Raw genomic sequence first — 27,798 nt, forward strand, 5'->3', positions numbered from 1 at the left:
TTTCATCGGTGATACATCCTTGTGAGCTAAAGCAAACACCTCCTACTCATCTCCTCCGTAGATTCATCATCTTTATGAGATTGGGAGAGATTCTAGTGCATTTGCTTAGTGTTTGAGCATCTAGTGGCACTAGTGATCGTGTGAACTGTGGGATTGCTTGTTGATCTTGGTGGTTGCCGCCACCTAGACAACTTGGAGCAGCGGAGGAGCATCAACACGAATTGGTGATTGTTCGTGGCCATCTCCCGTTGACTGTGAGGGGTTCTTGACCTTATTCCCCATGGGTGATCGTGAAAAGGTACTCTAGTGGATTGCACGTAGCCTGTGGATCCCCATCTTGTGTTGGTTGTGCGGCACCCAGTTGCGGGTTAGACGTGTGATGCGTATTAGCGCGTGAACCTCCAAGTGGGTGAATCACTACAATGGGGACTAGCTTGCTAGCAAGCAAGTGAACCTCGGAGAAAAATCTTTGTGGCATCTTGTCTCCATGGATTTCATTGGTTTTCATTGATTGATCTCTTGCCTACTTATCCCTAGCTCTTGTATTTACTTTCACATACTCTTGTGTAGAGCTAGTTGTAGTTAGTTGAGTAGTGTAGCATAATTAGTTGTAATTATCTTGCTAGCTTTCTCACTAGGTGTAAAGTAGTGACCTAGCCATTGTTTGACACTTAGAGATCATAATCAATAACATTGGGTAGGTGGCTTGCAACACAATCACTAGAGCTAGTGCAAGTTTGCAATTATAGCCTTATTGTCATCTAACCATTTATTCTAGTGATTTGTAAAAATTTTATTAGGCTATTCACCTCCCTCTAGCCATTTAAGACCTTTCAGACAGCCGGGCCGAGGTGGCGCTCATGACTACGCTGGCCCTTGCGACGGCGGGGCGCGAGGATGCGAGAGGGGGGCGCATATGCTCGCGATGGTGAGGAAGACGCAAAATTGAACAAAATGAATCGTTATTTTTTTGTAACTAGTGATAGCGGTGGTTAATTTTCTCCAACTCTACCAAATTTGGATTTTCTGGAGCACCCCTTAGAGGTGGTCCACCAATTTGGTGAATCTAGGGCAGATCCACCATGTTTGTAGATCAGATCCACCGTGGAGCTGTTGGATCCTAGAGCGTTTGACTAAAAAAAGTGAATCAAGATCTGTTTTTCGTGAATCTAGAGCTGGTAGAGCTTTGCCAAGCAACCCCTTAGACTAATTGTTTCTTTCTGAAAGAATTGACTGAATGATTCTTGCAAAAATATAAGAAAATTACATATGTGATTCATAAACTATTACATGATTCTCGTTTAGATCCCAAACTATACAAAATTATAGATTTATGTCTCTAATCTGTCTAATTACTCTAATCCTAATTAAAACAACTATGCACTTGATGGACCAGGATCCAGAGGGTTCCCCAGATTTATAGTCTAGGTGAATTGTGCAATGAGCTTATCTAGCTTATATGAACAAATTGTAAGCTTGCATCACATTGCACTACTATATATAGCTTATTATTGGTGGCGGTGACCATCAAGTTTATATGAGATGTATCTTTATATAAATTTATTAATTGATGCTTGTATGGACACAAATTCAAGTTTGTATGAATGATGTATTTTTTACTTAAAAATAATTAAAAATAATAGTTATGCATTTTCTGTTTTAGCACCAAATGGTAACACACGGCACCCAAAATAGTTGAGGGCATTACTGACTTTATGTTCTTGAAGAGTATTACAAACTCTTAATATCCAGAACTAGCAATAATCAAACCTACACCAAAATCCAAGTTTTATAAGCGCTTTTCAGAATATCTAGAGGCCTAACTAGGTGGACACTTTGTTGATGGCTTAATCACAACATGGTGTGGATCATTTTGTATAACCACTCTACTTATTGAAAAATAGCATGGAGTTAGTAAGATAAATATCAAACAGCTTGAAATCAAAAGGAATCCAACCCACCATCACAAAACAATTTGTTACCATCAGGAATCAAGTTTAAAACGTAGCCTTACAAAATAGAGTACAGTCAAGCATACGGTCCATCTATCTACCATTTGGGGGTGAGCTGGTAACATCATTTATGCTGTTTAATTTCTCTAAATCAATCACACATTCTTCTTTGTTCACTGTCCTTATATTGAAGTAAGCTGGCTGTTTTGGATCGGGCAAGCTTGTGCTCTCGTTCATAAGAAGAGAGATAATATCTGTCATGTTTGGTCGATCTACAGCGTTGTCTTGCACGCACATCAGTGCGATGTTGATTAATCTCCTTACCTCCATGTTTTGATGACTAGTATCTAGACACGGGTCAATAACTTCATTCCACTTTTCCTCTTTCCATAGAATCCATGCCTGAAAATGTGGTAGTCATAAGTGATAATGAACTAATGCAGTGGAAAACATACTCAAAATGAATTAGTGCTACAGAAATCCCTTGTGTTCCATGATTCTTGTCGTTTTGGACAGCGTTGCGGTCTCTAAAATATAACTTTGTTTCTTTTGAGAGGGAATATAACTTTGTTTATTATACACACATAAAAAAATAGCAAATATAAAATTTTAATGAAGTACTTTTTAAGACTAATATATACATACTGTCTTAGTCTCTTCAAACTAAGTACTTCAAAAATAATTTATAGTTAAAGTTTAAAAGGTTTGATCGCAATCTTGTCCAAAATGATTAGAACTATGGAACTGGAAGGAGTATTTGTTAAGTGAAGTAAATATAATATCCTTACAAATAACATTACTAGTTATAGAGAATTAGCAGCAGGTTCAAATACCGGTAACCTCAATGTAGTGAAATTTATGTCTAAAATAAGATTAGTAAATTGAAGTAATTAGTCATGAAACAAAACAAAGTATTATTAGAGGATAAGTTACACAACTATTGTAGTACTTTTCCTTTCGGTAAATTTTACTCACATGTCCTTGAAAAGGAAAGGTCAGTGTTACTCACATATCCAAGAAGATTTGAAAAATTTCCTGTTTCATGAAACCCAATGTTTCGTTTACCATTAATTATTTCCAAGAGCAGCACTCCAAAACTGAAGACGTCAGATTTGACTGAGAATAGGCCCTCCGATGCATACTCAGGAGCCATATAACCACTACACAGAACAAATAAACTAAATCAAATTTCTAATTGACAAAACAATTGTTCATTTAGATGTTATGATTAGTACTATAGCTAGGCTATGATCTTACTAGGTCCCCACAACTCTACTTGTATTTGCATGAGTTTCATTTGATCCAAATATTCGAGCAAGGCCAAAATCAGAAATCTTAGGGCTCATATTATCGTCTAAGAGAATATTGCTCGCTTTTAGGTCTCTGTGTATGACCCGAAGGCGTGAGTGCTTGTGGAGGTACAACAGTCCTTGAGCTATCCCTTCAATTATATGACGCCTCTTGTTCCAGTTTAATAATGATCTTCTTGTTGTATCTGTGTATACATGGCAAATGGCATATAAATACAATAGAGGTGCAGCAAACTGCAAAGCATGGTGAACATGAGTTATTATATTGTATATAAGAGAACTTTGTATAACGTACCAAAGATAAAGAAGTCCAAACTTCTATTTGACATGTATTCATATATCAATATCTTCTCTTCTCCTTGAATGCAGCATCCCAAGAGTCTCACTAAATTCATGTGTTGAAGCTTCGCAATAAGCTGAATCTCAGTCTTGAACTCAGTTAAACCTTGTCCTGAATGTGGGTTTAGTCTTTTCACTGCTATCTCGAGTCCGTTTGGTAGTTGTCCCTAAACAATTCAAAATTCTTATTGATTTTAATATTTAATAACTAGAAGGAACCAAGTATTTTTTTCATCATCAGTAATAACTAACTATTTCAGAAGATAATCATTTAGCAATGAGACTCTTTGTGTCTTTTGGAAGGCCTTTTATTTCCACAATTGGGTTTTGAGTTATACTTGTTGTAAACTCTCCTTTTGAATTCTTTGTGATTTTGAGGTGTAATAAGGTTGTTTGATTCCTCTTGTTGGAGGATGAAGCCAGATATTTCTTTTCATTATCTAAAAAAAGTCAAGAGTAAAGAAACTTTATACTGGAACTAACTGTGAATATTTATGATGTTGTAAGTTAGTGCATACTTTTGTTGTTTAAGGTACATTTTGTGTCCACAAGAATGACAAACTAACTTTCCTAAAAGAAAGAAAAAGACCATAGAGTCAATGTACGTCCATCGCAAAATACACATCATTTTGTACTATGTAGTCTTGACTCCAACTAAATGTGTTTTGTTTATGTTCTAGAAACAGATTGCAAAAACAAGACAATGCCCTATAACATGGTGATTGGGAACATCACACTAGATCTGTGAAATACTTTTAAATGTGTATCTAATGGATTTCATATTTTTACTAGATATTTGAGCTCTTTTAGTAATATATAAGACATATATGTTAAGTATTTTACCTTGTAGACTCGACCAAAACCACCCTCTCCGAGTTTATTTCCATCTGAAAACTTGTTCGTAGCATCTGCTATATGAGAGAAATCAAACATTGAGAATTCAGTGCAACTCTCTTCCATCCTCCATATGCTGACTGGTCCCTATGTGTCACGCGGTGCATCTTCTTGCAATTGTGAATTCTTGTTTCCTAACATACGCATGATGACATTTCAGAAACATTGCGATTGAGAAACAAAAAAATCTTGGAGATCCTTAATTTGTACAGCAGTCCACATTGAACTCCAACCTAATGAACTTAATATTGGTTCTTAAGATTGCAATGAACTGCAACCATAAGTCTATGAACATGCAAATTATGAGAAATTTCATTCTCAGCATGGTAGATTCTCACCATACCACTTGGAATTGAAACTGTGTGAGTTCTCAAAAAGTTCTTAGATGTAACATGTTTTGGAACGTGTCCGAATGCAAAAACTTGAGAAAATTTGTGGTATAGTGTGTTAAAAGTTCGCTTTCTTTCCTATATTTGACCTTACATTATTTATTGTATCTATAAGTTTTTTTAAAAAGTGAAGCACATATGAAAATCTTATTGATGGAGCTTATGGAACCACATCATGATATAAGCTTGTACATCCAATGGAAATAGCCCAAGTGACCCAAATTTGCAGTGACCAATACGTGTACCGGACACTCTCTAAATTCAGACTATTTTTATATAGGAGAAGTCCATTTTTAGACACTCAGCTATAGTTGGAGTTTGATTTTGGCTATTTATGTCTAAAATAGAAATCTTTGGCCATTAATAAACTATCAAAAGTGTTCATATTTGGCTATTATGAGTCTGTTCGGCAGGACTGAAAAATAAGCCAAAATACTGTTCCGGCTGATTGTTGTGAGAGAAAAATACTGTTCCGGCTGATTGTTGTGAGAGAAAAATACTGTTCTGTCTGAAAACAGTGCTTTTGTGAGTGGGCTGGCCAGCCAGCCAGCCGAACACCCTCTATGTTGGTTTCAATATAGTGGTTTTGCTAATGTGGATGTCAAGTAGGTAGTGGGCCCACTCATTAGACCCTCTCTCTTCCCCTCTCCATGACGTCTGTATCACCCCCTCTCTCTCTTAAACTCTCTCTATTCCCCTTCTCTCTTTAACCGTGGAGAGCCACCTTTGTCGTGGGCGTGGACCTCTCCATCCTAGGTGGCGTATTCGAAGTAAAAAGATATATATGTTTAGAGATATATAGAGATGAAAATAAACTCTAGAGATAAAGATAGAATCGTAGAGATGGAATAGGATTGGGCTTAGTACAACTTAACTTGTATTCTCTGCCATACATACCTATAAATAAAACATAAGGGGCAATTAATATATATCAACAAACATATTTTTTTTAATAATCAACAACAGATTTTTAGGGTTTCTACCATATTCACCCTTTTCCACCTGGCGCCCATACCTCTCACTCCCCTTAGCTCTCAGTCACCACGAGAGCCCATGGTAGAGATCATTGCCGCTGCTCTCGATTTCACCAATCACGTTGTCTCTATCCATGGTGAGCTGCTCAATGGCTTCTCATGAGCACAAGGAGGCATCCTTGGTGCTGAATGGAGCTACAATACTGTCACTTCTTGCCCACCTCTCATCAACAGTAGACACCACTAGGGGCCGACAAACACCCGATACTCAATTCCTAAACCTAAACTATTCAAACCCGGACTCGAAGTACCAAACCCAAAATACCGGATCATAGTTTCAGATAGTAACTATAAAAACACGAATTTAGTTCGGGTAACGTTTCTCGGTACCCAAAATATCTCAAATCTTTGTCCTTCTATTTCTAATATGAAGACACGAAGTGATTTGGTGCAGTGTAAATGTATTGTTTGATATGGCTCATTGTAGATCTATGTTAGCTTGATAATTGATTTGTTGTTAATTGATAGTGATTTGAAAGACCGTTGTTTATTGTTTTAAAATGATAATGGAATTCCATCAAAATTGTTGTTTTTGTCAATTTTCGGGTAATATCAGATAAACCCTTAACCCGAATCTGAATTATCGGGTATCCCAAATTTCACGACAACATCGGATAGCAATATTTAATACTTGAATTACCTAACCCAAAATTTTTGGGTGAGCTGAATGCTCATCCTTAGACACCACCACGCTGTCTCCATGCGCGAGAAGCTAGCGCCACTCAAAACACATGGCCGTTGTCTAGAACGATGGCACGACTAGCGACAATGGTAGTGGCAGCGACCTGATGATGTTGGCCGCTACTCCCCATCGGCCATCGGGGCCGATTCTAACCCCTACACGTCAGCGTGGGCATGGTTCTAGGCGCATGCTGGCTGGGCCCACCTCTGTGAAAGCGGGTCCTGGCTTGCCGTTCCTAGCCTGGTTCCTCAGGTACGAGCGCTACGGACGGTTCACCAACCATGGTGGAGTGCCCCGCCCGCTGCTCCATGTCAGCAAAACCACCGTTAAAATCAGAACAATAATCAAATATGAATGATTTTAAGGTCAATAATGGGCTTCTCTTTTTTCCCTATGTACTCTGTTTTGCTGGCTTTTTAAAAGCGAGGGTGCAATAATATAATCCCTTTGAACTTAGAAGAAACCATTGAACTAATTAAAGTGTCACTTCATGAATAGTTAGGATACATCTGATTCAGTTTTCTGTCAAAGAAATATCTCAAGATTAGCGAGCAAACTAAGGGAAAAAGAAACTCCTTACCCTTGTCTGAATGTCTTGAGCGAGTCCACGTGAAGGCAAAAAAGATACACAAGAATAGAAGTACGAGGGGCACACTCACTGCAATTATCCAAATCTTAGTTTTTGTTCCTGAAAAAAAAAAGATACGGAGTACAGTGATATATCAAGAATAGAAGTACCAAACATCTGCTGGCAGGCTTCAAGCATATTCAGTCGTCGCTAATTTCCTTACGCCTAAGGTTTGTAATTTTTATTATTTTCCTTTGCTTGGTTTCTAACCTTTTACAAACTCAGGTGATTTATAGCGTCCTGACACCCGAGTGAGACGGGTAAAAATCGCTCGATTTCGCCAACCAGACACAATCGAGTGATTTGAAGCCATGAATCACCCGATTTACAGAAACCACAAGATCCAGATCTAGAAAATAAAATTGTCTTTGGACCTCTCTGGACACGAACCGAACTCTGAGGGATCATGCATCCGGTCAATCTAGGGGTGTGTCCGGTCCAACTTAACTGAGCGCGCGAATGTGAAGTAGCCATTGGGGGATCGACAGGTGATGTTCAGTGCTTGACATGTGGCGGCCATCGGCCTACCGGACCCTGGCTCAGAGTCTGGCCAGTGAGTCTGGTCGTGTCTGTGTGAGCCCAACGGCTCTTTGAGCCAAGGGGGCTCTATAAATACATGTTGGCTAGCTTTAACTCACTCTCTTAGACATTTTCATCGGTGATACATCCTTGTGAGCTAAAGCAAACACCTCCTACTCATCTCCTCCGTAGATTCATCATCTTTATGAGATTGGGAGAGATTCTAGTGCATTTGCTTAGTGTTTGAGCATCTAGTGGCACTAGTGATCGTGTGAACTGTGGGATTGCTTGTTGATCTTGGTGGTTGCCGCCACCTAGACAACTTGGAGCAGCGGAGGAGCATCAACACGAATTGGTGATTGTTCGTGGCCATCTCCCGTTGACTGTGAGGGGTTCTTGACCTTATTCCCCATGGGTGATCGTGAAAAGGTACTCTAGTGGATTGCACGTAGCCTGTGGATCCCCATCTTGTGTTGGTTGTGCGGCACCCAGTTGCGGGTTAGACGTGTGATGCGTATTAGCGCGTGAACCTCCAAGTGGGTGAATCACTACAATGGGGACTAGCTTGCTAGCAAGCAAGTGAACCTCGGAGAAAAATCTTTGTGGCATCTTGTCTCCATGGATTTCATTGGTTTTCATTGATTGATCTCTTGCCTACTTATCCCTAGCTCTTGTATTTACTTTCACATACTCTTGTGTAGAGCTAGTTGTAGTTAGTTGAGTAGTGTAGCATAATTAGTTGTAATTATCTTGCTAGCTTTCTCACTAGGTGTAAAGTAGTGACCTAGCCATTGTTTGACACTTAGAGATCATAATCAATAACATTGGGTAGGTGGCTTGCAACACAATCACTAGAGCTAGTGCAAGTTTGCAATTATAGCCTTATTGTCATCTAACCATTTATTCTAGTGATTTGTAAAAATTTTATTAGGCTATTCACCTCCCTCTAGCCATTTAAGACCTTTCAGACAGCCGGGCCGAGGTGGCGCTCATGACTACGCTGGCCCTTGCGACGGCGGGGCGCGAGGATGCGAGAGGGGGGCGCATATGCTCGCGATGGTGAGGAAGACGCAAAATTGAACAAAATGAATCGTTATTTTTTTGTAACTAGTGATAGCGGTGGTTAATTTTCTCCAACTCTACCAAATTTGGATTTTCTGGAGCACCCCTTAGAGGTGGTCCACCAATTTGGTGAATCTAGGGCAGATCCACCATGTTTGTAGATCAGATCCACCGTGGAGCTGTTGGATCCTAGAGCGTTTGACTAAAAAAAGTGAATCAAGATCTGTTTTTCGTGAATCTAGAGCTGGTAGAGCTTTGCCAAGCAACCCCTTAGACTAATTGTTTCTTTCTGAAAGAATTGACTGAATGATTCTTGCAAAAATATAAGAAAATTACATATGTGATTCATAAACTATTACATGATTCTCGTTTAGATCCCAAACTATACAAAATTATAGATTTATGTCTCTAATCTGTCTAATTACTCTAATCCTAATTAAAACAACTATGCACTTGATGGACCAGGATCCAGAGGGTTCCCCAGATTTATAGTCTAGGTGAATTGTGCAATGAGCTTATCTAGCTTATATGAACAAATTGTAAGCTTGCATCACATTGCACTACTATATATAGCTTATTATTGGTGGCGGTGACCATCAAGTTTATATGAGATGTATCTTTATATAAATTTATTAATTGATGCTTGTATGGACACAAATTCAAGTTTGTATGAATGATGTATTTTTTACTTAAAAATAATTAAAAATAATAGTTATGCATTTTCTGTTTTAGCACCAAATGGTAACACACGGCACCCAAAATAGTTGAGGGCATTACTGACTTTATGTTCTTGAAGAGTATTACAAACTCTTAATATCCAGAACTAGCAATAATCAAACCTACACCAAAATCCAAGTTTTATAAGCGCTTTTCAGAATATCTAGAGGCCTAACTAGGTGGACACTTTGTTGATGGCTTAATCACAACATGGTGTGGATCATTTTGTATAACCACTCTACTTATTGAAAAATAGCATGGAGTTAGTAAGATAAATATCAAACAGCTTGAAATCAAAAGGAATCCAACCCACCATCACAAAACAATTTGTTACCATCAGGAATCAAGTTTAAAACGTAGCCTTACAAAATAGAGTACAGTCAAGCATACGGTCCATCTATCTACCATTTGGGGGTGAGCTGGTAACATCATTTATGCTGTTTAATTTCTCTAAATCAATCACACATTCTTCTTTGTTCACTGTCCTTATATTGAAGTAAGCTGGCTGTTTTGGATCGGGCAAGCTTGTGCTCTCGTTCATAAGAAGAGAGATAATATCTGTCATGTTTGGTCGATCTACAGCGTTGTCTTGCACGCACATCAGTGCGATGTTGATTAATCTCCTTACCTCCATGTTTTGATGACTAGTATCTAGACACGGGTCAATAACTTCATTCCACTTTTCCTCTTTCCATAGAATCCATGCCTGAAAATGTGGTAGTCATAAGTGATAATGAACTAATGCAGTGGAAAACATACTCAAAATGAATTAGTGCTACAGAAATCCCTTGTGTTCCATGATTCTTGTCGTTTTGGACAGCGTTGCGGTCTCTAAAATATAACTTTGTTTCTTTTGAGAGGGAATATAACTTTGTTTATTATACACACATAAAAAAATAGCAAATATAAAATTTTAATGAAGTACTTTTTAAGACTAATATATACATACTGTCTTAGTCTCTTCAAACTAAGTACTTCAAAAATAATTTATAGTTAAAGTTTAAAAGGTTTGATCGCAATCTTGTCCAAAATGATTAGAACTATGGAACTGGAAGGAGTATTTGTTAAGTGAAGTAAATATAATATCCTTACAAATAACATTACTAGTTATAGAGAATTAGCAGCAGGTTCAAATACCGGTAACCTCAATGTAGTGAAATTTATGTCTAAAATAAGATTAGTAAATTGAAGTAATTAGTCATGAAACAAAACAAAGTATTATTAGAGGATAAGTTACACAACTATTGTAGTACTTTTCCTTTCGGTAAATTTTACTCACATGTCCTTGAAAAGGAAAGGTCAGTGTTACTCACATATCCAAGAAGATTTGAAAAATTTCCTGTTTCATGAAACCCAATGTTTCGTTTACCATTAATTATTTCCAAGAGCAGCACTCCAAAACTGAAGACGTCAGATTTGACTGAGAATAGGCCCTCCGATGCATACTCAGGAGCCATATAACCACTACACAGAACAAATAAACTAAATCAAATTTCTAATTGACAAAACAATTGTTCATTTAGATGTTATGATTAGTACTATAGCTAGGCTATGATCTTACTAGGTCCCCACAACTCTACTTGTATTTGCATGAGTTTCATTTGATCCAAATATTCGAGCAAGGCCAAAATCAGAAATCTTAGGGCTCATATTATCGTCTAAGAGAATATTGCTCGCTTTTAGGTCTCTGTGTATGACCCGAAGGCGTGAGTGCTTGTGGAGGTACAACAGTCCTTGAGCTATCCCTTCAATTATATGACGCCTCTTGTTCCAGTTTAATAATGATCTTCTTGTTGTATCTGTGTATACATGGCAAATGGCATATAAATACAATAGAGGTGCAGCAAACTGCAAAGCATGGTGAACATGAGTTATTATATTGTATATAAGAGAACTTTGTATAACGTACCAAAGATAAAGAAGTCCAAACTTCTATTTGACATGTATTCATATATCAATATCTTCTCTTCTCCTTGAATGCAGCATCCCAAGAGTCTCACTAAATTCATGTGTTGAAGCTTCGCAATAAGCTGAATCTCAGTCTTGAACTCAGTTAAACCTTGTCCTGAATGTGGGTTTAGTCTTTTCACTGCTATCTCGAGTCCGTTTGGTAGTTGTCCCTAAACAATTCAAAATTCTTATTGATTTTAATATTTAATAACTAGAAGGAACCAAGTATTTTTTTCATCATCAGTAATAACTAACTATTTCAGAAGATAATCATTTAGCAATGAGACTCTTTGTGTCTTTTGGAAGGCCTTTTATTTCCACAATTGGGTTTTGAGTTATACTTGTTGTAAACTCTCCTTTTGAATTCTTTGTGATTTTGAGGTGTAATAAGGTTGTTTGATTCCTCTTGTTGGAGGATGAAGCCAGATATTTCTTTTCATTATCTAAAAAAAGTCAAGAGTAAAGAAACTTTATACTGGAACTAACTGTGAATATTTATGATGTTGTAAGTTAGTGCATACTTTTGTTGTTTAAGGTACATTTTGTGTCCACAAGAATGACAAACTAACTTTCCTAAAAGAAAGAAAAAGACCATAGAGTCAATGTACGTCCATCGCAAAATACACATCATTTTGTACTATGTAGTCTTGACTCCAACTAAATGTGTTTTGTTTATGTTCTAGAAACAGATTGCAAAAACAAGACAATGCCCTATAACATGGTGATTGGGAACATCACACTAGATCTGTGAAATACTTTTAAATGTGTATCTAATGGATTTCATATTTTTACTAGATATTTGAGCTCTTTTAGTAATATATAAGACATATATGTTAAGTATTTTACCTTGTAGACTCGACCAAAACCACCCTCTCCGAGTTTATTTCCATCTGAAAACTTGTTCGTAGCATCTGCTATATGAGAGAAATCAAACATTGAGAATTCAGTGCAACTCTCTTCCATCCTCCATATGCTGACTGGTCCCTATGTGTCACGCGGTGCATCTTCTTGCAATTGTGAATTCTTGTTTCCTAACATACGCATGATGACATTTCAGAAACATTGCGATTGAGAAACAAAAAAATCTTGGAGATCCTTAATTTGTACAGCAGTCCACATTGAACTCCAACCTAATGAACTTAATATTGGTTCTTAAGATTGCAATGAACTGCAACCATAAGTCTATGAACATGCAAATTATGAGAAATTTCATTCTCAGCATGGTAGATTCTCACCATACCACTTGGAATTGAAACTGTGTGAGTTCTCAAAAAGTTCTTAGATGTAACATGTTTTGGAACGTGTCCGAATGCAAAAACTTGAGAAAATTTGTGGTATAGTGTGTTAAAAGTTCGCTTTCTTTCCTATATTTGACCTTACATTATTTATTGTATCTATAAGTTTTTTTAAAAAGTGAAGCACATATGAAAATCTTATTGATGGAGCTTATGGAACCACATCATGATATAAGCTTGTACATCCAATGGAAATAGCCCAAGTGACCCAAATTTGCAGTGACCAATACGTGTACCGGACACTCTCTAAATTCAGACTATTTTTATATAGGAGAAGTCCATTTTTAGACACTCAGCTATAGTTGGAGTTTGATTTTGGCTATTTATGTCTAAAATAGAAATCTTTGGCCATTAATAAACTATCAAAAGTGTTCATATTTGGCTATTATGAGTCTGTTCGGCAGGACTGAAAAATAAGCCAAAATACTGTTCCGGCTGATTGTTGTGAGAGAAAAATACTGTTCCGGCTGATTGTTGTGAGAGAAAAATACTGTTCTGTCTGAAAACAGTGCTTTTGTGAGTGGGCTGGCCAGCCAGCCAGCCGAACACCCTCTATGTTGGTTTCAATATAGTGGTTTTGCTAATGTGGATGTCAAGTAGGTAGTGGGCCCACTCATTAGACCCTCTCTCTTCCCCTCTCCATGACGTCTGTATCACCCCCTCTCTCTCTTAAACTCTCTCTATTCCCCTTCTCTCTTTAACCGTGGAGAGCCACCTTTGTCGTGGGCGTGGACCTCTCCATCCTAGGTGGCGTATTCGAAGTAAAAAGATATATATGTTTAGAGATATATAGAGATGAAAATAAACTCTAGAGATAAAGATAGAATCGTAGAGATGGAATAGGATTGGGCTTAGTACAACTTAACTTGTATTCTCTGCCATACATACCTATAAATAAAACATAAGGGGCAATTAATATATATCAACAAACATATTTTTTTTAATAATCAACAACAGATTTTTAGGGTTTCTACCATATTCACCCTTTTCCACCTGGCGCCCATACCTCTCACTCCCCTTAGCTCTCAGTCACCACGAGAGCCCATGGTAGAGATCATTGCCGCTGCTCTCGATTTCACCAATCACGTTGTCTCTATCCATGGTGAGCTGCTCAATGGCTTCTCATGAGCACAAGGAGGCATCCTTGGTGCTGAATGGAGCTACAATACTGTCACTTCTTGCCCACCTCTCATCAACAGTAGACACCACTAGGGGCCGACAAACACCCGATACTCAATTCCTAAACCTAAACTATTCAAACCCGGACTCGAAGTACCAAACCCAAAATACCGGATCATAGTTTCAGATAGTAACTATAAAAACACGAATTTAGTTCGGGTAACGTTTCTCGGTACCCAAAATATCTCAAATCTTTGTCCTTCTATTTCTAATATGAAGACACGAAGTGATTTGGTGCAGTGTAAATGTATTGTTTGATATGGCTCATTGTAGATCTATGTTAGCTTGATAATTGATTTGTTGTTAATTGATAGTGATTTGAAAGACCGTTGTTTATTGTTTTAAAATGATAATGGAATTCCATCAAAATTGTTGTTTTTGTCAATTTTCGGGTAATATCAGATAAACCCTTAACCCGAATCTGAATTATCGGGTATCCCAAATTTCACGACAACATCGGATAGCAATATTTAATACTTGAATTACCTAACCCAAAATTTTTGGGTGAGCTGAATGCTCATCCTTAGACACCACCACGCTGTCTCCATGCGCGAGAAGCTAGCGCCACTCAAAACACATGGCCGTTGTCTAGAACGATGGCACGACTAGCGACAATGGTAGTGGCAGCGACCTGATGATGTTGGCCGCTACTCCCCATCGGCCATCGGGGCCGATTCTAACCCCTACACGTCAGCGTGGGCATGGTTCTAGGCGCATGCTGGCTGGGCCCACCTCTGTGAAAGCGGGTCCTGGCTTGCCGTTCCTAGCCTGGTTCCTCAGGTACGAGCGCTACGGACGGTTCACCAACCATGGTGGAGTGCCCCGCCCGCTGCTCCATGTCAGCAAAACCACCGTTAAAATCAGAACAATAATCAAATATGAATGATTTTAAGGTCAATAATGGGCTTCTCTTTTTTCCCTATGTACTCTGTTTTGCTGGCTTTTTAAAAGCGAGGGTGCAATAATATAATCCCTTTGAACTTAGAAGAAACCATTGAACTAATTAAAGTGTCACTTCATGAATAGTTAGGATACATCTGATTCAGTTTTCTGTCAAAGAAATATCTCAAGATTAGCGAGCAAACTAAGGGAAAAAGAAACTCCTTACCCTTGTCTGAATGTCTTGAGCGAGTCCACGTGAAGGCAAAAAAGATACACAAGAATAGAAGTACGAGGGGCACACTCACTGCAATTATCCAAATCTTAGTTTTTGTTCCTGAAAAAAAAAAGATACGGAGTACAGTGATATATCAAGAATAGAAGTACCAAACATCTGCTGGCAGGCTTCAAGCATATTCAGTCGTCGCTAATTTCCTTACGCCTAAGGTTTGTAATTTTTATTATTTTCCTTTGCTTGGTTTCTAACCTTTTACAAACTCAGGTGATTTATAGCGTCCTGACACCCGAGTGAGACGGGTAAAAATCGCTCGATTTCGCCAACCAGACACAATCGAGTGATTTGAAGCCATGAATCACCCGATTTACAGAAACCACAAGATCCAGATCTAGAAAATAAACAAATAAACATATTCATTTATGGAAAGGCAAATAGAATAAAACAAAAGGAAAATCATATAAAAATATACAAATTGCAAATAAAAAAATTATCAGATCAGTTCTATCGAAGGCAAATCGGAAGAAATTCAAAAAGAATAGACATAAATACAAATTGCAGAATACATATTAACAAAAAAGAGCAAACTAACCAAACCAAATGAACTGATCTGTTTACTAATAATTCTGACATTCCTATTTACGAATAATCAATTTACACCAATCGAGCGTAGAATTTACACCTAAATAGAGAGAGTAAAATACAGTACAATGAGGTGTAATTTGCTCCTACTGAAACAATAAAGCCCCGTTTGGCAGGGCTTCTCCACCGGCTTCAGGAGCCGTTTAGAGCTGTTTTCTATCAAACGGGGTAAAGTAAAATAGCTTCACTTGTGAAGCCCCTAAAAACATGCTCTCACAGTGATTTGGGGTGGGATGGAGCCAAAAAAAAAAGTGGCTTCTCCCGGCTCCTCCTCCAGGCCCCAAAAACATGCTCTCACAGGGAAGTCATTTTGCCAAACGGTTTATCAAAACCGCTTCAGCTCCACCGGTGGAACTGTTCGTGGAGCTGAAGCCAAAAAAAAAAATGGCTTCACTAGTGAAGTGAAGCCCTGCCAAACGAGGCCTAAATATACATGCTGTAGCAAAGCAGTCACTGCACCTGCAGCAAAGCTGCATGCACTTGCCCTCCACGGCTTCAGGTCATTAAGCAAAGCTGCACCGCCATCGCGCGTCATGGTCATTAAGCAAAGCTGCATGGTCGCAGGCGCGCGGCAGCACCTGCACCGCATGCACCCCGCACCGCCACCTTTCACCTGCACCGCATGCACCCGCATGATCCCCCTCCGTTCACAGCGAGATCAGACGGGAGATCGAGTGACATGCGGCCAAATTTCACCCGAGCGCCGTATAGATTTAGCGTTTTTTTGACCCCTTAATGAAATAAGCCATGTTCGTGAAAAAAATAGTAATAGCCCGTGAGTGTTTTCTTACTGAACTTAGGAGCATATGTAATCATATACACCCCTTCAAATTCAGGACTCGAATGGTCAGCTTCCATGGAGATGATTTGGGGAGGAAACAGTTGGGAGGGATTTGAAAGGGGAATAATAAATCCAAATAAACTAACTGAACAGAAAACGCACGAATCTACGTATATCCCACGGCTACATACTATTGAGAAAAAAAGGGAAAACCAAGTGCTTTGCTTGCACTACGTACCTTTCTTATTATTGTTCGGAGGACTTGCCGCCGGCGTCACCGGCCTGGGACTGGGAGGCAGCAGCGGACTTGACGACATCGGCGCAGGTGATGGTGCCGCCGAACCCGAACCCTCCAAGACTACCATGGCCTCGCCAATATAGAACGGGTACACCTGGAACCGGAGGTTGCACCTCACCCCTGCCACCCTCTCTCCCAGAGAGCCAGGCCTCCTGAGTGCCAAGATGCCCAGGACATGCTCGAGGCACCGACTGCACCCCGCTGGAGTCAGGTCGGGCGTGCACTGCACCAAGCTGTACACCTTTGTCGGCTGATCGTCCCCCGCGTCAGTGTCAAACACGGCCTCACCGGTGGCCATCTTCTTGGTGGGGATGCTGCTCGCCGCCGCATGCTCCGCCGTCTTGTTCATGAGGCGGCCCACCAGGGCATCGAAGCTGCTGGCCAGCGCGGCCGGCTTCGTCATCGTTTCGTTGAGCACGACCACGGGCTCGTTGTCCATGGTTCCCAGGAAGTCCTGGTTAGAGAAGCGCATGATGCAGCCGTCATAGAACAAGGTCGCGTCTTTGTCGCGCGGGCAGAGCAGCGGCGCCATCTCGGAAGCCGTGGAGAGGCACTCGTAGCAGGTGACGTTGTCCGGGGTGTCCCCACGGCAAAGGCCGAGGCCGTACACCACGTCGGGGGCGGCGCCGGAGCTCGTACTCGCAAAGCCAGTGCCGGCAGTGAAGGTAGGATAGTTGACGAGGTAGTTCGTAACGTCCTGGACGTTGTCTTGGTAGGTGCTGTTGATCTTGTACTTGCCGGTTTTGCCGCAGACGGTGGCGTAGGTGCTGTCACCATTAGCCAACGGTGGCAGGGGCAGCAAGCAGGAGAGGAGGAGGCCGAGGCGCCATCGCCATGCCCAAAGGCTCATAGTATATATTGTACTAGTACTTGAGTGTGGTTGAGCCAAAGAGAGAAGCTAGCTGTCGATCGATGCAGCACACTTGTGTTCTATTCTATAATACTTGCGCCTTTTATATACTCATCATGGTTCGTAATGTTTAACTGTATCCTCATGGTTCGTAATAATGTTTTGAGAGAAACATGCATGTGTGCCCTTGGGTGGGCAAAGCAAAGTAATGACTTGACATCAAGGCAGCCCGTCATGTACGTTATGGGCGTGTTTGGTACGCCGCATGCCAGCAGCCATGCATGCCCTCATGCAGATTTCGGTTGTTTGGTGTCCTGGTCTTGGCTTTGGGCCTGTCCCGCTAGATGCAAAAGGAGCCCCCCGGCCAGGCTCGGTAGGAACGCGGGGAGGCTTCGTTTCCACCAGGCCAGGGCTCCGCGGGCACTCGTGCTGTGGCCGAAGCTGCTGAACGCATTCGTCTCAGCTTCATACTTTTCTCCATCGTGTCCTCGTGACACGTTTTTCATTCGGAGGAAGCAGATTTTAACAAGTTACAACCTAGGTAATCCAGAGATTACTAGATACATAAAAAGAGAGGAAGAGCAGCGAAGAGGAAGAACCCACGACCCCAAAACCCTACTAGCCATAACCTGCAAGAAGATACATCAACACAAAAGCTACCTACGGAGCGGTCCAAGCCACGGTGACAAAACATCCACCTAGAGAGGTCAAAGAACCAGTGACAACGGCAGCAAAGCATCCGCCGGAGAGGACAACAACAACGGCGGCCAAGCATCCGCCTAAGCAACCGGTAGAGCAACCGCAAGCACTACGGGAAACACGTGATTTGCCGAGTGCAAAATTTTTTGCCGAGTGCCAAATTTCGGGCACTCGACAAAAACCTGCTTTGTCGAGCGCCGCACTCGGCAAAATATGACACTCGGCAAAGGCAGACACTCGGCAAAGATTGGTAGGGGCTTAACGGCATCCAGCGGCGTCCTCTTTGCCGAGTGCCCCCCGTTTGGCACTCGGCAAAGAATTTATTTTGCCGAGTGCCAAAACTTGGCATTCGGCAAAATAATTTTTTTTGGTTTTTTGCCACCAATTTTTTTGAAACATGTTTAAATTTGGGACATTTTCATTGCCTTTTGGCATATTTCTATAGTTTATTTTGTTTTGTTGAATTTTTCCAGAAAATGTAAGTTTGAACTGCAGGTGCATCGAATAATGGATTATATTCGTTTAAAAAATGTTATCCTTGTTTCTTAGTGTAAATTTAGGCTAAATCCAAAAACTGTCTCGAAATTTCGATCAACGTGCACACAGGGCAACGCCGCCAACTTGTGTGGGAGTGGTTTTTTAATTGTATAAAATGCGAACGAATTCCACAAATCATGAAACTTGTCGAGTTGTCGCCATATCATATGCGTATGCAGTAGAAAAAAAATTGAAAAAGTTTCGAGCACGTTGTCACGTACGATGCTCACAAACCAGGACATCTCTACATGTGATCACATGTGGAGATGTCCTCGTTTGTGAGCATTGTATGTGACAACGTGCTTGAAACTTTTTCAAATTTTTTCTACACATGTGGAGATGTCCTGGTTTGTGAGCATCGTACGTGACAACATGCTCGAAACTTTTTCAAATTTTTTCCACGCATACGATACGGCGACAACTCAACAAGTTTCATGATTTTCGGAATTCGTTCGCATTTTATACAATTAAAAAACCACTCCCACGCAAGTTGGTGGCGTTGCCCCGTGAGCACGTTGATCGAAATTTCGAGATAGTTCCTGGATTTAGCCTAAATTTACACTAAGAAACAAGGATAACATTTTTTGAACGAATGTAATCCATTATTCGATGCACCTGCAGTTCTAACTTACATTTTCTGGAAAAATTCAACAAAACAAAATAAACTATAGAAATATGCCAAAAGGCAATGAAAATGTCCCAAATTTAAACATGTTGTTTGTGGTAGTGTACTAAAGCTTCAAAAAAATTGGTGGCAAAAAACCAAAAAAAAAAATACTTTGCCGAGTGCCGCCCAGCTGGCACTCGGCAAAGAGTTGCTGAATTTTTTTCTAAACTTCGCCGAGTGCCAGATCACGACACTCGGCGAAGAAAATTGACTTTGCCGAGTGCCGCCGATCTGGCACTCGGCAAAGCCGCCCTTTCCCTTCACCCATGCCCGGTCGGCGCGCTCTCTCTTTCTCTCATTTCTCTCTCCCTCTCACCTCTCTCCCTCAGCCGCCGCCGCCGCACTGCGGCGCCCGTCCCGGCCACTGCGCCTCCCTGCCCCGGCCACCGTGCCTCCCCGCGCGGGCCCCCGTGGCCTCCGCCTCGGCCACCGCGCCTCCCCGCGCGGGCCCCCGCAGCGCCCGTCCCGGCCACCGCGCCTCCCCACACGGGCCCCCGCGGCGCCCGTCTTGGCCACCGCGCCTCCTCGCGTGGGCCCCCATGGCCTCCGCCCCGACCACCACGCCTCCCCGCCCTGGCCACCGCACCACTGCAGAAGAGAGGAGGCAAGGGAGAAGAGAGGAGGGGAGAAGAGAGGAGGAGAAGGAGAAGGAAGGTGCCGGCCTAGGCCCGTCGACCCTCACGCCGCTGCAGTCGTCCCCGCCGTCGTCACCGACCCTCGTTGTTGCCATTCTCGTCGCGAAGGTATTCCCTACACCTGTAGTAGTTAGTAGTAGTACTTGGTAGTGTTAGTAGTAGTTAGTAAGTAGTAGTAGTTAGTAGTTAGTAGTGTTAGTAGTATTGTTAGTAGTAAGTAGTGATAGTAGTAGTGTTAGTAGTAGTAGTGTTAGTGTTAGTAGTAGTTGTAGTGGTAGTAGTACTTGTTGTACTACTTCGATACTTTCATCTGCATGGAAAGAGAACTAAAGTACATGGCTCGTCTTGGTATATATATGTTTGTTGGCCTTCGTGCCTATGTTTGGTATATATGTGGTTGTTGGCCATCGCGCCTACGTTTCTTGCAGGTTTTGGAAACCTCCCCGTGCAGGGGAGGTGCTGCTGAAATTTTCAATGGATTCTAACCTACTGCCTTTTTATGTAGGAGAAGGACCCATGGGAGGGACTCGGCGACCCCGATCGTCTTCATCGGCGCTGCTGGTCTGCTTGCACCGCATCGCCTCACCACTGCACCGACACACCACTGCCCCGCTAGCCTGACTCCACCGCCACCCTAGGTATAACCCCCTCCTCCTTTGCATGCATGTTTTATATGGTCACGTAGCCCAGTTAGGCGTCTCCCGTTCGAAAGAGATACGGTCGGAGGTATGCAGATCTTTGCATATCTGCGACCATCTCTTTCGGATTGTCCACATATTTTGGACAGCCCACAGATGCGTAGATGAGGTTAGTTTCCATGGTTCGCTTCGGTCCGAGATAAACTTTTGGCATCACCTTCCTGTTGTTCTCTAGATACACACTCTCCCTTGCAGGACATGTATCGGGAGAACAGCGGGGAGGTGCTGCTGAAATTCTATCTCGGATAGGAGCGGAGCATTGAAACTGACCTCATCTACGCATCCGCGGGTGGGATTAGGACTTATCCTCACCTATTAGATGGTAGGAACGCCGTGCAGATGCAATTGCTGGTTATATTACTCGCTTACATATGTATATGCCAGAGGATGGAGAATCGTGATTGGATGTACACGGGCCACGCAAGTATGACCCCAGAATGGATGACTAAGACTAATGCTTTCTTGGAGCATTCATTTAGCGAGGCTGCTAGAGGGTCAAGTCGGATGCCGTGTCCCTGCAGCAAATGTGACAACCGTGTAAGAAAGAATAGGAAGAACGTGGGGGAAGATCTTTGCAAGTATGGATTCACGCCAAACTATACCTGCTGGATCCACCATGGTGAAGCCAATCGTATTAGAGAGGAGGTGGTGAGACCACGCCTCGAGGCTTTTGATGGAGATGCCGGGGTAGCAGACTGGATGGATGACTTTCAGGAGGCATGGTTCGGTGAAGGATTAGAGGACGAGCTAGAGGAATCCGCAAAGGCGTACTACGATATGCTGTCTTCGGCACAGAAGCCCCTTCACGAAAAGACAATGGTTTCGTAACTAGATGCCATTGGACGCCTAATGGCGTTCAAGTCACAGTGTAGCATGAGTCGAGACAACTTCGATGGTATGTTGGCAGTTGTTGGATCCCTGCTTTCGAAGGGTCACATTCTGCTGAAGAACTTGTACGAGTCACAGAAACTTCTTCGTGCCCTTAAGATGCCGTATGAGCACATCCATGCTTGTCCGAATGGTTGTGTCCTATTTAGGAAAGATCACGAGAAAGCAACGCACTGTCCAAAGTGCAAATCCTCTAGGTATCTAGAGGTCGACACTAGTGATGGCAAGAAGGAACAGCTTGGTATCCCCGCGAAGGTCCTATGGTACCTTCTTGTCATACCGAGGATCCAACGGCTGTACATGATAGAGGAGTCTGCGAAACAGATGACATGGCACAAACATGGCAAAAGATACAATGCTGACAAGATGGTACACCCATCGAATGGTGATGCATGGACCCATTTCGATGGCATACATCATGGTAAAGCTGAGGAGGCTCGGAATGTACGTGTAGCGCTAGCAACAGATGGGTTCAACCCCTATGGATTGCTGGCGGCCCCATACACTTGTTGGCCCGTGTTTGTGATCCCCCTCAATCTCCCCCCCGGCGTCATGTTTCAACCCAAGAACGTATTCTTGTCACTGATAATTCCTGGACACCCGGGGAACAAGATGGGTTTGTTCATGGCACCTCTCATTGATGAATTGATCCTTGCTTGGGAAAAGGGGTACTGACATACGACCGAGCTACAAAGAACTTCACAATGCATGTGTGGTACCACTGCTCCTTGCATGACTTCCTAGCGTATGGCATATTCTGCGCGTGGTGTGTTCATGGGAAGTTCCCATGCCCAATATGCAAGACAGCTGTAGGTTCACTTGGCTGAAGAGGGGTGGCAAGTTTTCTTTGTTTGACCAACATCGTCAATTCCTCCCTCTTGACCATCCATTCAGACGAGACATCACGAACTTCAGGAAAGGGGTTCAAGTCACCGACCCTGCACCTCAGATGATGACCGGTGCCGAGGTCCGTGCTGCGATAGAGGCTCTCAAAGATGATAAAGAGAAAGGTGGTTTTATTGGATATGGTGAGGAACACCAGTGGACTCATAAATCGGGCTTGACTAGGCTCTCCTATTTCAATGACCGTCTTCTTCCACACAACATTGATGTAATGCACACAGAAAAGAATATCACCGAGGCACTTTTTGCAACACTCATGGACATTCCTGATAAGTCAAAGGGCAACATTAAGGCTAGACTGGACCTGGCAACGATGTGCGATAGGCCAAAGCAAGTGATGAAGCCTTCTGCGCCCGGCAAGAAATGGAGAAGGACTCCGGTCGATTTTGTCTTGAAAAAGGACCAAAGGAAGGATGTACTACAGTGGATTCAGATGTTAATGTTCCCTGATGGGCATGCGGTGAATTTGAGTAAGGGAGTGAACTTGTCCACTATGCGAGTCTTAGGGATGAAGAGTCATGACTACCACATATGGACTGAGCGGCTCCTTCCTGTGATGACCCGGGGATACGTCCCTGAGCATGTGTGGCGCGTGCTGACAGAGTTGAGCTATTTCTTCTGCCAGCTTTGTGCCAAGGAGTTATCTTGGGACGTGATTGATGACTTGGAGAAAGTAGCACCTGTGTTGCTCTGCAAGTTGGAGAAGATCTTCCCACCCGGCTTCTTCCTGGCGATGCAGCATCTGATTTTGCACCTACCATAAGAGGCATGAATGGGGGGGCCGTGCAGGCCCGTTGGTGCTATACAATTGAGAGATGTCTAAAGATTCTTCGGAAAAAGTGTAGAAATAAAGCCAAAATTGAGGCTTCTATGGCAGAGGCATTCATTCTGGAGGTGTCAAACTTCACAACAGCATACTATAAGGATGGCCTTCCCAGCGTGCACAATCGTCCCCCTCATTACAACACGGACAAGAGTTCATCGAACCTTAGCCTTTTCAAAGGGCAACTCGGAGAGGCAAGCGCATCGGGCACCATGACCTTGCGGCATGATGAGTGGCGCACTATCATGATGTATGTGTTGTTGAACCTTGACGAAGTGAAGCCTTATGTGCAGTACGTTCTCAATGAGCTTGTTACATACGCCCTTGTCACTATCCTCCATCTATCGAACCCCCTTATCTCTTGTTTTTAGGGAATTTCTGAATAAATACTGGAGAGGGAATAGGGCTCCTTCCCTTCAAGAAGAAGATAGTCTTCTCAAAGATGGTGTGTCCGATTTCATATCCTGGTTCGATACGAAGGTACCGTCCAATTTACCTCGTTCAATCTTTGACATCCCACTTTGCTCCTATGAGCGAGTAATGTAACGATCTATCCGGCCTCACCTTGCAGGCCCTCAAGGATGCGAAAATGGATGCTGAGTTGAAAGGGCTCACCAAAGGCTTCACCTACAAGGTCAAGTCATTCACCGTTTATGATGTGAATGGCTATCGCTTTCACACAAGAAACTACGAGCGGAGTCGGCCCAATCGAAAAACCACGAATACCGGAGTTCATACGCCCGGCACCGATGAGCGCGACTACTACGGCATAGTAGAAGAAATATACGAGCTCAATTTTGAGTGTCGCAAAGCTCCTAATCAAGTCATATTCAAATGCCATTGGTTCGATCCTAATGTCACGAGAACAACCCCTGAGATTGGACAAGTCAAAATTCGATAGGATTATGTCTATCAAGGAGAGGATGTCTATATTGTGGCTCAACAGGCCACGCAAGTTTATTATCTCCCATGGGTGTGCCAAAAAGACGCCAATCTTATCGGTTGGTACCTTGTGCAGTTGGTATCGCCGCACGGTAAACTGCCTATCTCAAACGATGAGGATTACAACTTTGACCCAAACACATGGGAGTTCTATCAACCAGAGGGGCTAGAAGGGAGGTTTGACATAGACATGTTTTCGCTGATGGGCATGGAAGTAGACAATGACATTGATCAGGACAATGGAGATGAGGACGATGGAGAAGAGGTGCAAAATGCTAAGGACTTACAAATGCTTGAGCAATTATAGTTAGGCGATGACAATGATGACAACGATGGAGATGAGCCCGATTTACTCGACAATATTGATAGTGATGACGACACCTATGATCCAGCCGCTGCCGATCGTGAAGAATATTTCCAATTCATGTAATACTATATTATTATTATTATTATTATTGCAATTATATTTCGTTCATTTTGCATCTCTTTATAAGTACTTGTAATTTAACTGTGTTAATTGGTTTACTCTTTGAAATTGCAGGCACTCAACAAAATGCCGGGCGGAAGGCAGGCCCGTCGGGGGTCAACTCCCTCTACATGAGGGAGCGCTCACCACCCCACTCTGAGGAGGACCCCTTGCCGGAGCCGCCGACGAGGACGAGGAGCGGCCAACCCCGCAGCCGTCTGAGGACGAGGGTGCAGCTGGCTACCACCCCGTCGGTGGACCAGGACGACCAGGCGGTGGGCCTGCACATAGGAGGGGGTGGCACTTCCTCTGACTCGTTGGACCACGGGGAGGCGGCGATAGCGACAGAAGGGGGTTCCACTTGCACTACCTCTAGCTCTACCTCATTGGGAGTCTACTTGCGCGGGCCCTAGCAGCTCCCGGCACGGCCAATCCCACTTCACCGACGCCCGGTGATTCGACCCAGCGGCGACAAGTAAGTATTATTTCACTACTATTTCATATGACATGTTGAAAATCAAACTAGAGACTAACAATTCTTCTTAATGACTCTTGCAGCAACTGGGAAGTTGTGTCCAGAACGGGCCGGCACATCAATGGCACCCTAGGCCTTCTGATTCGGCAGCACTACCCTAGCATGGTCACCTACGCCTTGGTGACTTCGCCGCCCTGGACGTGGGACCACTTCTACGCCACCGAGGACAGCGAGTTCAGAACCATTGCGGTGCGGATCAAGGCTAAGTTCTAGGTTAGTCTTCATCGCACTAAATTGGTCAATACTATGCATTCATTGGTCGTTCTTGAAATAATGAAATGATACATGATGTCTTTATGCAGGACTTCTTCAGGTGCAATGAAGGGTTTGAGGACCGAGCGGCGTGAGTGCAGGACAAGGTCTGTAGGTCCCGACTCTTGGACCTATACCACGAGACGCGGCTCCAGTGCATCATCAACTATAGCGCCGACGTCCTTGGTCAGGTGGTGAGGAAGGCCGATGCCAGGACCAGGACGCTCACCAAGGAGCAGTACCTCTCAATAAGTACAAAACATTAATACTGACTCCTTCCATGAAGAATAGGTAGGCTTCATTTCATTTTCTGACATATCAATAACTTGATGGCATGCAGCAATGTCCTGATTAGTGTGCCAGGCACCGACTCTCCTGGGAGGCCATTGTGGACAGGTGGCTCTTGAAGGAGTGGGCGGAGAAGCACAACATCCGTCGGGACTGCCGTCTGCAGATGGGTGGGGCGCCACACCACCAAGGCAACCGGAGCCTCAGCGCGTACGCCCAGACATGGGTAATATTTTTTGTGTTTTCATCTTTATTTATTTATTCTAACACTCAATTCTCATTACTTGTAATCATCTTTGTGTTTTCCTCGCAGTCACAGGCGCACCAAGGCCAGGAATGCAACGAGTTCATGGCGTACGCCCTGGCACACAAGGGCAAGGCGACGGCCCCGGAAGTCACCTACAACCCGACGGACGGGCCCGAGGCATACACCAATGCGAGCGTCCACAGCAAGCTTAGCGAGTACACCTCGGCGGCCCGTGAGCGCCATGGGGAGGACTTCGATCTGGCCACCCAACCCCTGGACATAGACCTCCTGATGAGGATGGGAGGAGGGAAGCAGTACAGCCGGTACTGGATGGCGGACAGCACCGTCGACTCCGCCTCTGTTCCTAACCTCGCCGAGATTCGAGCAAGGAGCACGAGCTCCTCCCTCCCCATACGCTCTCGGTAGCAGAGCTCACAGCAGCAAATGGCAGAACTCTAGGTTAGTACTGTTTTATTCGTCGTTCATTGCTTTTACACATCTACCTTGCCTTTGCATTGTTTAAACATTATGGGTGGAATGTTGCAGGCCGACTTGCGGAGGTTGGAGGCCCAGCAGGTGGCCTAGGTGGAGGCCCATCAGCTGGAGATGGAGGCTATACAAACCCAGAGGGCAGCCAAGGCACAGAGGCTATAGGACATGTTCAGCTTCATGGCGAGCCTTCAGGCCTTGCCAGGTGTGGTCATGCCCCAGTCGTTGCTCGCTCCAGTTGTGGCTCCTCCTCCTCCTGTAGGGACTCCGGTGAGTATATATGGTTGTTTATTCCTTTAGCTTGTGCGGTCCTCCTGTAGATACTCATGAATTCGCTTCTCCTTTGTGCAGCAACAGTCGGCGGGTTCGAACCGGACTCCTCAAGGTGGCCCTTCTCCACAGGCCTGGTGGACAACTGGCCCTCCTCAAGGTGGCAGTTCACACTCCGGGTGGGGAGGCTGGTAGTAGGTACCGTTTATTTGTTTCTTTTTATATTGTATGGACTTGTGTTAGACTTAGCCTTATATTGGACTACTACTAGAGACATATATATATTGTGATGGATATTGTCATGGATGATGCGAATGTATGTGATGGATTATGGACAATAGATTTGGATTATGGACAATAGATTTGTATATGATGTATTATGGATGGTGGATGTGTATATGATGGGTTATGGATGTATATGTGATGGAATATGGATGTGTATGTGATATATCCTGTGCTGTGTGTTGATATATATGTGATTTCTTTGTTTGTGCTGATGGAAAGCAAAAAACAAAAAAATAGCATTTCCCCCTCTTTGCCGAGTGCCACACTCGGCAAAGAGGGCTTTGCCGAGTACCGTGACCATGGCACTCGGCAAAGCTGGGAAGCAGAGGCCCAACGGCAAAGATTTTTTTTAAAAGAAAAAATTTCTTTGCCGAGTGCAAGAGTATGGCACTCGGCAAAGAATTTTCAAAAAAAAGGAAAAAAATTCTTTGCCTAGTGCCGCTGAGGTGGCACTCGGCAAAGAGGCCGTCAGAGTTAACGTCAGATTTTTTTTCCAAGTGCTGAGGTGACACTCGGCAAAGGCTTTACCGAGTGCCCGA

The 27,798-nt window shown here is 43.2% G+C and overlaps 2 pseudogenes; both read right to left on the reverse strand.

The window, feature by feature from the left end:
• Window positions 1-1,924: 1,924 nt before the first annotated feature.
• On the reverse strand, window positions 1,925-7,576 carry LOC136541687 (G-type lectin S-receptor-like serine/threonine-protein kinase RKS1; annotated as a pseudogene).
• A 2,220-nt stretch (window positions 7,577-9,796) lies between these two features.
• On the reverse strand, window positions 9,797-27,545 carry LOC136541686 (cysteine-rich receptor-like protein kinase 10; annotated as a pseudogene).
• Window positions 27,546-27,798: the final 253 nt, after the last annotated feature.

The sequence above is a fragment of the Miscanthus floridulus genome, chromosome 3, assembly GCF_019320115.1.
Source record: "Miscanthus floridulus cultivar M001 chromosome 3, ASM1932011v1, whole genome shotgun sequence".
Classification (NCBI taxonomy): Eukaryota; Viridiplantae; Streptophyta; class Magnoliopsida; order Poales; family Poaceae; genus Miscanthus; species Miscanthus floridulus.